We start from the raw sequence: 13,453 nt of genomic DNA, 5'->3' as shown, positions 1-13,453 counted from the left end.
CACCACGATCAAGTTGGCTTCATCCCTGGGATGCAAGGCTGGTTCAACATATGCAAATCAATAATAGTAATCCATCACATAAACAGAACCAATGACAAAAACCACATGATTATCTCAATAGATGCAGAAAAGGCCTTCAATAAAATTCAACACCCCTTCATGCTATAAACACTCAATAAACTAGGTATTGATGGAATGTATCTCAAAACAATAAGAGCTATTTATTATAAACCCACAGCCAATATCATACTGAATGGGAAAAAGCTGGAAGCATTCCCTTTGAAAACCAGCACAAGACAAGGATGCCCTCTCTCACCACTCCTATTCAACATAGCATTGGAAGTTCTGGTCAGGACAATCAGGCAAGAGAAAAAATAAAGGATATTCAAATAGGAAGAGAGGAAGTCAAATTGTCTGTGTTTGCAGATGATATGATTGTATATTTGGAAAACCCCATCGTCTCAGCCCAAAATCTCCTTAAGCTGATAAGCAACTTCAGCCAAGTCTCAGAATGTAAAATCAATATGCGAAAATCACAAGCATTCCTATACACCAATAATAGACAAACAGAGAGCCAAATCATGAGTGAACTCCCATTCACAATTGCTACAAAGAGAATAAAATACCTAGGAATACAACTTACAAGGGATGTGAAGGACCTCTTCAAGGAGAACTATGAACCACTGCTCAAGGAAGTAAGAGAGGACACAAACAAATGGAAAAACATTCCATGCTCACGGATACGAAGAATCAATATTGTGAAAATGGCCATACTGCTCGAAGTAATTTATAGATTCAGTGCTATCCCCATCAAGCTACCATTGACTTTCTTCACAGAATTAGAAAAAAATTACTTTAAATTTCATATGGAACCAAAAAAGAGCCCGTATAGCTAAGACAATCCTAAGCAAAAAGAACAAAGCTGGAGGCATCACATTACGTGACTTCAAACTATACTACAAGGCTACAGTAATGAAAAAGCATGGTACTGGTATCAAGACAGATATATAGACTAATGGAACAGAACAGAGGCCTCAGAAATAATGCCAAACATCTACAACCATCTGATCTTTGACAAACCTGACAAAAACAAGCAATGGGGGAAGGATTCCTGATTTAATAAATGGTGTTGAGAAAACTGGCTAGCCTTATGCAGAAAACTGAAACTGGACCCCTTCCTTACACCTTAGACAAAAATTAACTCAAGATGGATTTAAATGTAAGACCTAAAACCATAAAAACCCTAGAAGAAAACCTAGGCAATACCATTCAGGACATAGGCATGGGAAAAGACCTCATGAGTAAAACACCAAAAGCAATGGCAACAAAAGCCAAAATTGACAAATGGGATCTAATTAAACTAAAGAGCTTCTGCACAGCAAAATAAACTATAATCAGAGTGAACAGGCAACCTACAGAATGGGAGAAAATTTTTGCAATCTATTCATCTGACAAAGGGCTAATATCCAGAATCTGTAAGGAACTTAAACAGTTATTAAGAAAAAAACAAACAACCCCATCAAAAAGTGGGTGAAGGATATGAAGAGACACTTCTCAAAAGAAGACATTTATGTGGCCAACAAACATATGAAAAAAAGCTCATCATCACTAGTCATCAGAGAAATGACAATCAAAGCCACAATGAGATACCATCTCATGCCAGTTAGAATGGCGAACATTAAAAAGTCAGGAAGTAACAGATGCTGGAGAGGATGTGGAGGAATAGGAACACTTTTACACTGTTGGTGGGAGTGTAAATTAGTTCAACCTTTCTGGAAGACAGTGTGGCGATTCCTCAAAGATCTAGAACCAGAAATACCATTTGATCCAGCAATCCCATTAGTGGGTATATACCTAAAGTATTATAAATCATTCTACTATAAATACACATGCACATGTATGTTTATTGTGGCACTATTCACAATAGCAAAGACTTGGAACCAACCCAAATGCCCATCAATGATAGACTGGATAAAGAAAATGTGGCACATATACACCATGGAATACTAAGCAGCCATAAAAGAGGATGAGTTCATGTCCTTTGCAGGGACATGGATAAAGCTGGAAACCATCATTCTCAACAAACTAACAGAGGAACAGAAAACCAAATACTGCACGTTCTCACTCATAAGTGGGAGTTGAACAATGGGAACACATGGACACAGGGTGGGGAACATCACACACTGGGGCCTGTCGGGGGGTGGGAGGCTAGGGGAGGGTTAGCATTAGGAGAAATACCTAATGTAGATGACAGGTTGATGGGTGCAGCAAACCACCATGGCACATATATACCTATGTAACAAACCTGCCGATCCTGCACATGTATCCCAGAACTTAAAGTATAATAATAATAATAATAAAAATAAAAATAAGGAAACCTTTAAAAACAAGTCATCATGTTCTGGATTGGCTAAGAAGAAACATAGTCAAAGAAGGAAAAAAAAAAAGAAAGAAAGATCCCTGAATTGGAAGAATCAATGATTCACAAACATTGGTCCAGACATCGATAGCCAAATCATATCCCCTCAGCTATTTCTGCATATCCAAAATACAAATTCTCAAGCCGCACCTTCCATAGATTCTAACTCATGTTTTTGGAGGCTCTTGGAATTTGTGTGTTTATTTAATCTGCTCAAATAAATCTGATGCACAGTAGAATTTGGAAACCAATCTTCTAGACAATGTCTTCCAACATTACTAATATTGACCAGTTCAAGAATCTCTGGGCTATTTCTTCATAAACAAAATGAATAACATTTTTGAGCCCCTGCATTTGAGTATGGAAGATAACCAATATGGAAACATTCATCAAGCAATAAATATTCATGAGGAACTGACAATATATAATGTGCTACCTTAGGCACTGAAATGAAGTCCTAACAGTGGATATGTGGCTGAAATTAAATTTTCTGATAAAATTAAAAAAAAAAGAAAAAAAATTAGCTGGGAGTGCAGGAGTGGTGGCATGTGCCTGTAGTTCCAGCTACTCTAGAGGCTGAGGTGGGAGGATTATTTGAGCCTGGGAGGTCGAGGCTGCAGTGAGCTGTGATTGTGTTACTGCATTTCAGCCTGGATAACAGAGTGAGAACTGATCTCAAAATATAAAAATTTAAAAAATGAAAATAAAGGGCCACTGATAAACTGGAGATTCTGAGAATTGCATAGGATGAATTTGGCAGGTGAGTGCATCCAGGGAAACAGGGACCACCATTCAGGTTCCAAAAGAAGTGGTGGTGGAGCCTGACTCCCTTAAGTGCGGAAGGAAATCTACAGGGGTCTGGGGACCAGCAGACTTTCTTCCCAGGGGTATGGTGCCCACAAGTCCTCAGCAGAGGCTGAACTGGTACCATACCAGTCTGTTGATCCAATGTCTCATATGAGGAGCAGGCTGGCCAGGCCACAAAGCCACAGAGAGCCTGCCCAGCCTCATTTTGCTGACATAGCCACAGACGGAAGGAGAGTCAGTAACTTATCCAGGTGAAGCGAATGGCAGGAAAAATGCTGATTACCTATAAATGATCAAGAAATGCATGCTAAAAAGATCCAGCCATTAGTCCTGTGTGTGCAAGACCCACTCTTACTAGGCCCAGGACTCAGCTGCTGCATTTGTGACCCGAGAAAGCAAGTCCCCTGCCTCTTACGTGGCTCAGCAAAACCATGGGACTCCACCATGAAATGGGAAAAGAAAGGAGTGAGGAGACTCGCTCATAGGACCACAGCACCTGGGAGAGTACAAGCCCAGAGCTCTATTTATGCAGTTTACCAAACCTGCTGCAAGGGAGCTGGTAATTGCTTTAAGTCTGGGCAAACTGGTTCTCCTGGCGCAGAGCTAGAAGCCAGGCTTAATTAGATTGCAGGATTAGATTGGAGGAGAGGCTTTTGTTCAGGGTTGGCTCCAATTTTGTTCTTTTACTTCTTGTTAAATGAGAGCAGAAAATTATATTGTCAGGGGCAGAAGCCTAGGGCAGGGGTGCAGTGTGGAAATTTTCATTCAAGGCAAATCCCTCTAGGTTCACCCTCCTCGCATTTCAGTGTTTTCGGGAAGCCAGCCTTGAGCTTGAGTTCCTGGTCATGCTTGACCTTAACGGGATCTGGGCAGTGTCCTAGGGGAGGACCAGCTGCTGAATGGAGACTTGGCTGTTCCTGTCTCACTCTGCAGGTCTTTTTCCCAAGGGACTGAGAAATAGATGCCTGAATTGGCTTGACAGTGCCAAATGCCAAGTTCTGAGGTGTCTGGGCCAGAGGCTGGGTCTGTGGCCTGGTGATCTCCAGGCCTGGGGAGGTTGCACTCTGGCAGTCCATGGTAGAAGGTGAGGTCAAGTCACTCACATGCTCACATTGTTTGGAAGCATCAAGTCTGATTTCAGAGCTCAGGCTGAAAACAAGCATCTAGAACGGATCCCTGAACCGGCTTCTGACTCATCCTCTTCAAATTACGCTAAGATTTGTCAGGCCCCTCCTTCATCTTTAGGCCAAGTGTTAAAATGCCATGTGAGTCCAAGGAGGTGGGCTCGAGCTGCGTCTGCCTTTGCTTCCTGGAGGGCGGAGGACTAGCCCAGCAGATCCTGGTGGTGCAGAAATTGGAGAGCTTGGGGCCACTGAAAAGGGGTTCAGGCCCCAGTGAAAGGACATTTTTGGCTCCTTGTCAAGGACAGACAGGCTGCAGATCTACACACGGGATTTGATCCAGCCCCCATCTAGATCCCTGTGCCCTGGCAATTAGTCTGGTTCCTGCTACCTGTCATCAGTCCTACCACCTGCCTGGGTGTGTGTAGTGGGTGCAGGGTGCTAGGATTTCATGTGTACACTGGGTAGGCAGGTTTGTGGTGGGAGCAGCAGGATGGGCTCAGAGCTCAGCACTGAGGGAATGTGTGTGCTCTTCCCTGAGGAGGGGTCAAGGCTCCCTCTTGGAGAGACTTCCTGCTGCTTCTTACACACAGTCTTTGTGACTTTAAGAAATAAAGCCCATCCTGGTCTAACTCATCCTCTTGTGCCTCTGCAGCTGTGGGCTCAGAGCTGGTGGGAGGAGGAAGGTGAGGAGATACACCCTCCCTTACCTGCTTCCCGAAATGAAGGTGTCAGGCCCACCCTGTCTTTCCCTTGTGTCTCTCTCCTTTCTCGGCTTCACCAGCCCTTTATAGCAAAGCTAGCTGGGGACTTACGCTTGGAAAATCACTCTAGGCTGTCTGGTCAATTCCATGCACCGTGGGCTGTCCCTCTCCTGTGTACCAGGCTTGCCTGTGTGAGTAGGTACTGGGGCATGGCAGGGCTCCCAGAGAAATTCCTCATCCCTGGGAGCTTTCTGTGGCAATGCTTCCTCCAATGTCTGGGGTTGTTGGTAAACAGTATGGGGGCAGGGCTTCCACAATTAGAATCCTCCAGTATTTTCTTCTCAGGAATAAACATGTTGTTTAAAGGGCAACAGTCTCCCCATTTCTCATGGGTAATGGCTGCTTTTCTGGGCCTTTGGGGCCCCGGCAGGTGTTACTACTTTAGGTCTTGGGGAAGCTGTTGCTTCCTGGGGAAGTCTTCGCTTGACATCTTAGGACTGGGGTGGATAATCCAGCATCCTGTGTGCTCTCCAGCACCTTGATCTACATGTCCATCGTATTCCGAAAGCCACACACTGGACTCTGAGCTCCTGAAGGCAAGGCCTGTACCCAGCATGCTGGCTCTGCCTTGGAAGGACGGGCAGTGAACATTTGGTGAAAGAATGACTTGATCAGTCAAGTCTGTGTGGGCCTCAAAGGCAGAACTGAGAGGGAAGTTCAAGAGGCAGATTTTGGCTCTAAAGAAGGAAGAGCATTATCGCTATCAGGATATTCCGAAAGCTCATGAGTCAGAGGCCGTTAGCTACCTGTCGTTGATCATGTTCATACCACAGCTGGATGACCTGGACTCAGATGTTCTGGAGGGAATTCAAGTATCAGATGGGCAGGGTGCTCAAGGCAAGACCTCCTGAAGGGCCTTCCAGGTGCTGAGGAGAACAGGCCCTTCTACAGCGGGAGGAAGGGAGCCTGGAGCTAGCTACTGGGCACTCCTTGCAGAGGCCCCTGTGAAGAGATAGGCCTGTGCTTTGTCCCCACCAAGACTTCAAAGCGGAACTCAAGTGTCATCTACCTTTCCTGACCTCCTCTATCTCCCCCTTCTGCTCAAAACACACTGTTCCTTCCTTTGTTCCCATTCTAGTCCTCTTTAATGCAGTCATTAATTAATTACACATCTCCCATCTGAAACGGGAGCCCCTGGAGTACGGGGACTGTGTCTTATAATTATTTGCAACCCCAGCATCTAGACCTGGGCCTGGCACAAGTGCTAAATAAACATTTGTTGAACAGATTAAATAGGGAACTTTCCTATAAGACAAATAGCTTAGGGCCCTGCTATGGAGGTGAAGCTAACGTATGTGAACGAAACTCCAAGAACAATTTAGTATTAAAGTGTCCAACTCTCTGGGGATACAGATTGATTCATGAAGGAGCTAACTCAGGTCTGCTGGCCTGCAAGCTGTCTCAGAAAGGTTTTGAGGGGATGCTGAAGCCAGATGCTTCTTCCCCTGCTGGCAGGTAAGCGCCAGGTGGCCCCAACCTTTGTTCACTGTGGTATCCCAAGCAGTTTGAATAGTACCTGGCATGAGATGGGCACTCGATAAATATATGTAGAATGGAAATACTTTAGTTGCTGTAGTTTTGTTTCTTTCTTTTTTTTTCAAAGCAGATTCAAAATGGTGTGCATTATTAACTTATCCTCAAACATTAATGCAAACTCCAGTGGGAAGGACTTACACAGACTCAGGAAACCCCGCAGACAGGGCTGGCATCATAGGCATGAGCTCAGGAGGGCCCCACACTTAGTGTAACTCAATGCTGTTGCCATCCTGAAATGCTTAATAATTCTTGAACAAGGAGCACCGCGTTTTCATTTTGTACGGGGTCGGCACGTTATGCAGCTGGTTCTGCCCACCCACACTGTGGGCAACAATAAAGGCTCTTGGCTCTGGTCACTCACCTGGCAAATTGAGTTGCTGTGCGGGGCTATGGATGGCTCACTGGGGCTTCTGGGGCTCCTGGGCAGCCGCTCAGGATTTGCGGTGCTGTCGCCCCTTTCTTACCTGGCCCTAATCTGCATCTGCTTCAGTTGCTGGGCTCTGGATCTGAAGTGAACTCAGGGAGTGGCCAGTGGCCACTGCCAGCTACCTGCCACTTCTTGTCTCTGTGTGCTGCTGTCTTTAGCATGGGAAGGTATGTTTATGGCATCCTTTGTAAATAGTGGCCTCAAAAGACTGGTTCTCATGGGAACCCTCCACCTGCCTTTTCCAGGAACTTGGGGTATCTATCTCCCTGGCTTGGTTGGTGGGCACCAAGTGCCCACTTCTCCTACCCCCATAGTACCCTTTGCTGATGCCAGTTATTTTCCAACTCTTTAGTGCTAAACTCAAGAATTCTTCTACCTCAGAATGAGTTACAACTAGAGCATTGTATTAGCCTGTTTTCATACTGCTATAAAGAACTGCCCAAGGCTGGGTAATTTATAAAGGAAAGAGGCTTGATTGACTCAATGTTTAGCATGGCTGGGGAGGCCTCGGGGAACTTAACGATCATGGGAAAGGGAAAGCAAGGCACTTTCTTCACAAGGCAGCAGGAAAGAGAAGTGCCGAGGGAAGCGAGAAAGAGCCCCTTATAAAACCATCAGACATCAGATCTCCCGAGAACTCACTCACTATCACGAGAACAGCATGGGGGAAACTGCCCCATGATTCAATTGCCTCCACCTGGTCTCTCCCTTGACACGTGGGGATTATGGGGATTATTATTACAATTCAAGATGACACTTGGGTAGGGACACAAAGCCTAACCATATCAAGCATCTTCTCAGGACCAAGGGTATTTTTTTCTCTCTTTGGTTCAAGAACTTTGTTCTTGGTGGGCTGGGGCCCTCCTTCAGTATGCAAGGCCCTGTTCATTTCTCTTAAGGAGGCCACTGAGTTTTCATGCCTGCAGGATCCTGGTGCCAGAGACTCACAGGGGGACATCTTTGCATTTCAGGGGTCTGTACTCACCCTGTGTCTGGCAGGATGGGCTGGTCATTGGTAGAGTCACCCTCAATTCTGAGTAAAGCCACTTCCCTCTGCCTCTGAAACACAACAGAGTGGCCAGGCTTTGGGAAGGTGTGTTAGTCCATTTCTATGTCACTATAAAGGAATACCTGAGGCTGGGTAATTTATAAAGAAAAATACTTAACTGGCTCATGATTCTGCAGGCTGTACAGGAAGCATGGTGCCAGTGTCTGATTCTTGTGAGGGCCCGAGGAAACTTCCAATCATGGTGGTGTCACATACTGAGAGCCTGAACAAGAGAGCGAGAAGGTGGAGGTCTCAACTCTTAAACAACCACATTCTAAGTGAACTGAGTGAGAACTCACTTATTACTAAGCGGATGGTGTCAAACCATTCACGAGGGATCTGCCCCCATAATCCAATCACCTCCTACCAGGCTCCACCTCCAACGCTGGCAATCACATTTCAACATGAAATTTGGAGGGAACACACATGCAAACTATATCAGAAGGGGCCTCGAAAGCCATGCCCAGGCTGCTCAGCTCTCATAGTTTATTGCTGCTCTTGGGTGGAGCCCAGAGTGGAGCTCAGGATGGAGCCAGTGGGGTCCAAAATCTTTTTGAAAGTCTGCATCTGTGAGTTTCTGGGTGTAATTCAGGGTGTCCGATTAAGCAGTCATGCATGTGCCCCTGGACCCTTCTGGCAGAGGTTAGCTCTCACTAATAGGACAAGCGCTCATCAGATTTTTAAAGATGGCCCAGAGTCATTCTTAACCTTTGCCGCTGCTTTTTTAAAAACTAAAAATGTGTATTCAATTGAACAAATAGAAAACACAGATTGGAAAGGTAGATGTTTTACAATTTCAAAGTCAATGTCATTATTAGAATTGATTTTTTTTCTGTAAGATATTATTGATTTTAATTTTCATAAACTGCCAGAAGGAAGCAGGACCTCCAAGGTTATTTGGTCCAAACCTCTCATTTTAAAGATGGAAAATGAGGCCCATCGAAGCTGGGTGGTTGTTCAAGGTCACACAGCTCATCAGGAGCAGGAGTGAGAAGCCCAGGTCATCCTCCTGGACCCCTGCTATCTCTCTCCCATAAAGTTCTTAAGAGATTTTAGTAATTAAGTAAACATTCATTCAGATTAAAGATGTGAGGACTAACTGGAATGGGACATGGCACGTTTTCAGGACACTGGCAGGATAACCTCAGTAGGTTTTATGGGTTTTTGTTCTTTCATTTTTTGTTCATCCATCACCACCTCTTTATGGAGCAACCACCTTATGCCACACCCTGTGCTTAAAACTAGGAATTCCAAGTTGAATCAGAGGTGGTTTGTGTTCTGAAAGGAGTGTGTGTGTATGTGTGTGTGTCCCAAACAAGAAGGCCTCTCTATAGTGTCCTTTACTAGAGATGGCTTAGCCTTGGCTTCAACTCTTCCAGTTGGCAATCTGCATTGAGAGCTCTGGTCCACTGACTTGGAAAGCCCAGAGGAGTCAGAGGTCCCAGTGTCCCATTGGGGAGGGATGTCTTTCTCTGCTTTATTTCAAGCAGGGCTGAGGGCTGATTCCCTGGAGCTGAGCACACAGACACCACACAGAACCAGTCCCAGGAGCACAGAATGCCGGTGCTGGATTATGTGATCTTTATTTGTCAGATGAGAAGATTGACATCCAGAGCAGTTTAACCAGTTGCTTAACTAACTGATCCAGATGATAAGTGGATTCTTTAAACCATCCAAACTTCTGGTTTATTCAGGAACTGAAAAATGGGAAGGGGTTCCCCTTAGAAATGACTTCACCCGAAATGCCACTGCACCTAAGATAAGACATCTTGGAAAGGCATCAAGGTGGCTGTGGTCTCATCATGTCTTCATAGAATCTCCTGAAGTCATGGCTATTATGGAGGGTTCCAAGTGACTGGAAGCCAAATCCAACTGTCCCAAATGCCAGTTCCGCCCTTTGCCAAAGGGCTTTGGCGTCCAGCGGAGGCTGAGCCAGGTGTTAGACCTCTGCTGTCCCCATTTCCAGCCCGAGGAGGCTTTGGGAGCCTGCAGGTGGTAGGGAGGGTGAAGTGTATGTTCAAAGCCTGTGGCTACTACAAGATTTTTAAATTTATGCACGGGATTATTGTTCTCCCTTCAAAGCCCAAGATAAAAGGATAAAAGCTACTCAGGAATGCCCTGCAGGGACATGAGGCTTTGATGCTGCTGGGAAGGCCGGGACCCTCCACTCAATAAGTAATTCAGCCCATCCACAGACTCAGAACCAAGGCCTTCTTGAGTGGGAGAGACCTCAAAGTTGACTGAGCCCAGCTTCCCACGGAAGGGTACTTCCCAGAGCAGTTCTGCCAAGGTGCCACCCTGGCCCCAGTTCCACCCCTCCAGAAACAGGGCCTGTGTGCCCTCAGGAGAGCACCATCTCCAGCCTTGGATAAGGCTGCCTTCCTGTAGGGAGAGGCCGCCCCCCTGTTCCGTCTATTGAGGGGCCCCAGCTCTGCCATCTGGAGCCTCACCCTGCTCTCCTCTGACTGTGGACGTTTAAGTCTAATATCTGCTGGGCTCCAGGCCAGCCACCCTTGGGTCAGCACTTGGCTGTCCCTGCCAGAAGTGACTGTGAAGGCTTCACCCTCCTCTGTCCAAGGCGGCTCCTGAAGGAGCAAGTTCCAGAGCTGGAACACCAGGACCCCCAAACTCCAACTGTAGACTGACCAATGCCAAGCCAAGTAGGGCTGCCATCTCCCTGGCCTTTTGGGATTTCCTAACTTCTGCCTTGGAAACTCCACCATAGGCACGTCTTCTTAGCCCAGGCTTGAGGAGCCACCCCAGCTCTATTCCTCTTCGAGTCCTCCCATCTCAACATGAATTCTAGCTGGGAGCAAACATTTTCTAGGTGCTTGTTTGTTTTGAGACGAAGTCTCGCTCTGCTGCCCAGGCTGGAGTGCAGTGGCACGATCTTGGCTCATTGCAACCTCTGCCTCCTGGGTTTAAGTGATTCTCCTGCCTCAGCCTCCCGAGTAACTGGGATTACAGGCATGCGCCACCATGCCTGGCTAATTTTTTGTATTTTTAGTAGAGACGGGATTTCACCATCTTGGCCAGGGTGGTCTCAAACTCCTGACTTCAAGTGATCCACCCACCTTGGCCTCCCAAAGTGCTGGGATTACAGGTGTGAGCCACCATGCTGGGCCCTCTAGGTGTTTTGAAAATAGCTGCAGGACACAAACCACCAGGCTGCTTGCTGCCCTGGATTTGGGGGGCTTGAGCTTGGGGATCCAGGGTCACGGGCCCTGCAGGCTCAGCCCACCCTCTCAGGGCTGTGGGTCTCAGAAGCCTGTGTTCAGGTAAGCAGTAGCAGGAAGCGGAGATCTGGAAGCTGGAGCAGGAGCCCCAGCTCCACTGTCTTGTGGAGTTTGACCATTAACTGCTAATCCTCAGGCCTGTGTCTGGGCAATAGACTGAGGCCAGAGCAAGGCCGGTCACAGCACAGCTGGAGGAGCACTCAGGGCAGAGTGTGACCCTGAAGTCCCAGAGGTGACCTTGGGAGGACTGGGCAGTGTTTGCCTGGACTGTTCCTTAATGAGCTCACCCAAGCACATGGTCTTTCCCTTCCACACACTCACCCACATTTATATTCTGCAGAGTGATCCTGGCGAAAATGATTCTGTCATTGCCTGCCTAACCGGACGAGCAAAGCCCCCAGGGGTTATTTGGACAAGGGTATAAAAGATCTCAAGAATGTGACCTGACCCAAAGAGCCCAAAGGGAATAATGGAAGCTTCTGCCAGGTCTTCGGGGATTAAGTGATGGGTATGGGGGCGGGTGGATGACTCTGTAATGGTCCTATTTCTGATGCACCAATAGGGACACAGTCTTAAAACAGGAAGAAGAACAAAGGGGAATGAACGTGCTCTGCAGTGGGCTGGGGAGCAGGGCAGGCTGATCACGCTTCAAAAAGCACTGTTTCCTCTTCCTTCACTATATATCATGACTCTGGGAATTAAAGTTCGTGCTTTGAGCGATGTGTGTGTGTGCTTATGTGTGTATAAATTGTGTGCCTCCATGTGTGGATTTGTGTCCCTTTATATGTATGTGTGTTTGAGCGGATCATTATCTGTTTGATGACCTGAGAGAACGATGACTGTGGGTGTCAGAAGCCCATGTTCAGGTAGGCAGTTGCAGGAAGCAGAGATCTGCAAGCTGGGGCAGGAGTCCCAGCTCCACTGTCTTGTCGGATTTGACCATTAACCACCAGTTCTCAGGGTTGTATCTGGGCAAGAGGCTGAGGCTGGGGCAAGGCCGGTCACAGTGCAGCTGGGGGAGCACTCAGGGCAGAGTGTGACCCTGAAGTCCCAGAGGTGACCTCATGAGGACTGTATACTGGTAGGAGACCTAGACAAAGAATGAAATGTCCTGTCCCTAAGCCCAAGCCCAACTTGACTAGTGTCCCTAAGCCGAAGTCCAACTTGACTTATTCTGCTGATCACCCCTGCCTTCCCCCAAGGCCAACAATGGCATTGTACTAGAGCAAACAAAATGATTCAGACTTTGGGAAATAGACTGTTCTGGATTCTGGTGTCTTCCAGATTGCCTGACCGGGGAAGAAAATGGAAAGGGTGGAGCACACTAGGGTTAGACCATTTGCTCAGGGAGGTGGCTTGGAGTTTCACACTGAAGAGATGAGAATGTGGAGCTGCTCTAAGGGAATGTCATACAATGAGGACGAGATCTGTTCAGCCCTGGGGCTGCATGAAGAAGAAAAGCTGACCAGAACTCAGCCTCTCCCTCAGATGGGGTGAGGATGCTACCCCAACCTGGGACCCTCCTTAGTATCATCTATCCTGTCTTGCTCTCAGCCACTTTCAGCCCAAGGCTGTAGTCCAGGCTGTAATCTTCTTGGCGACTTCATAAGGACCTTCATCCATAAGGACATGTATGGATGAAACCCTTTGGGCCCTGCTGGAGATCTGGATATCTGCAGCCTCAGATGAGCCGTGGATGGTCAGGGCCAGAGAAAGAGCAATTTCAGTCACTCTGAAGCCTGAAGAGTTGGTTTCCAGGGCTTCTTAATGAATTTATTTCCCAATTTCTATCCCATCTCCTAGAACTGAAGCTGGCGCTGAGTAGATACTCCACAAATCTTTGTTGAATGGTTTATTAGACTGTTCTTGCACTGCTATAAAGAAATACCTGAGACTGGGAAATTTATAAAGAAAAGAGGTTTAATTGGCTTATGTTTCTGCAGGCTGTACAGGAAGCATAGTGGCATCTGCTTCTGGGGAGGCCTCAGGAAGCTTCCAATTATGGCGGAAGGCGAAGGCCAAGCAGGCACATCACATGGTGAGAATGGGAGCAAGGTCGGGGAGAAGGCACCACACACTTTTAAATGACCAGATC

The sequence above is a fragment of the Pan troglodytes genome, chromosome 12 (assembly GCF_028858775.2).
Source record: "Pan troglodytes isolate AG18354 chromosome 12, NHGRI_mPanTro3-v2.0_pri, whole genome shotgun sequence".
Taxonomy (NCBI): Eukaryota; Metazoa; Chordata; class Mammalia; order Primates; family Hominidae; genus Pan; species Pan troglodytes.
The sequence above is the reverse complement of the archived record's forward strand: the minus strand, read 5'-3'. Positions refer to the sequence as shown.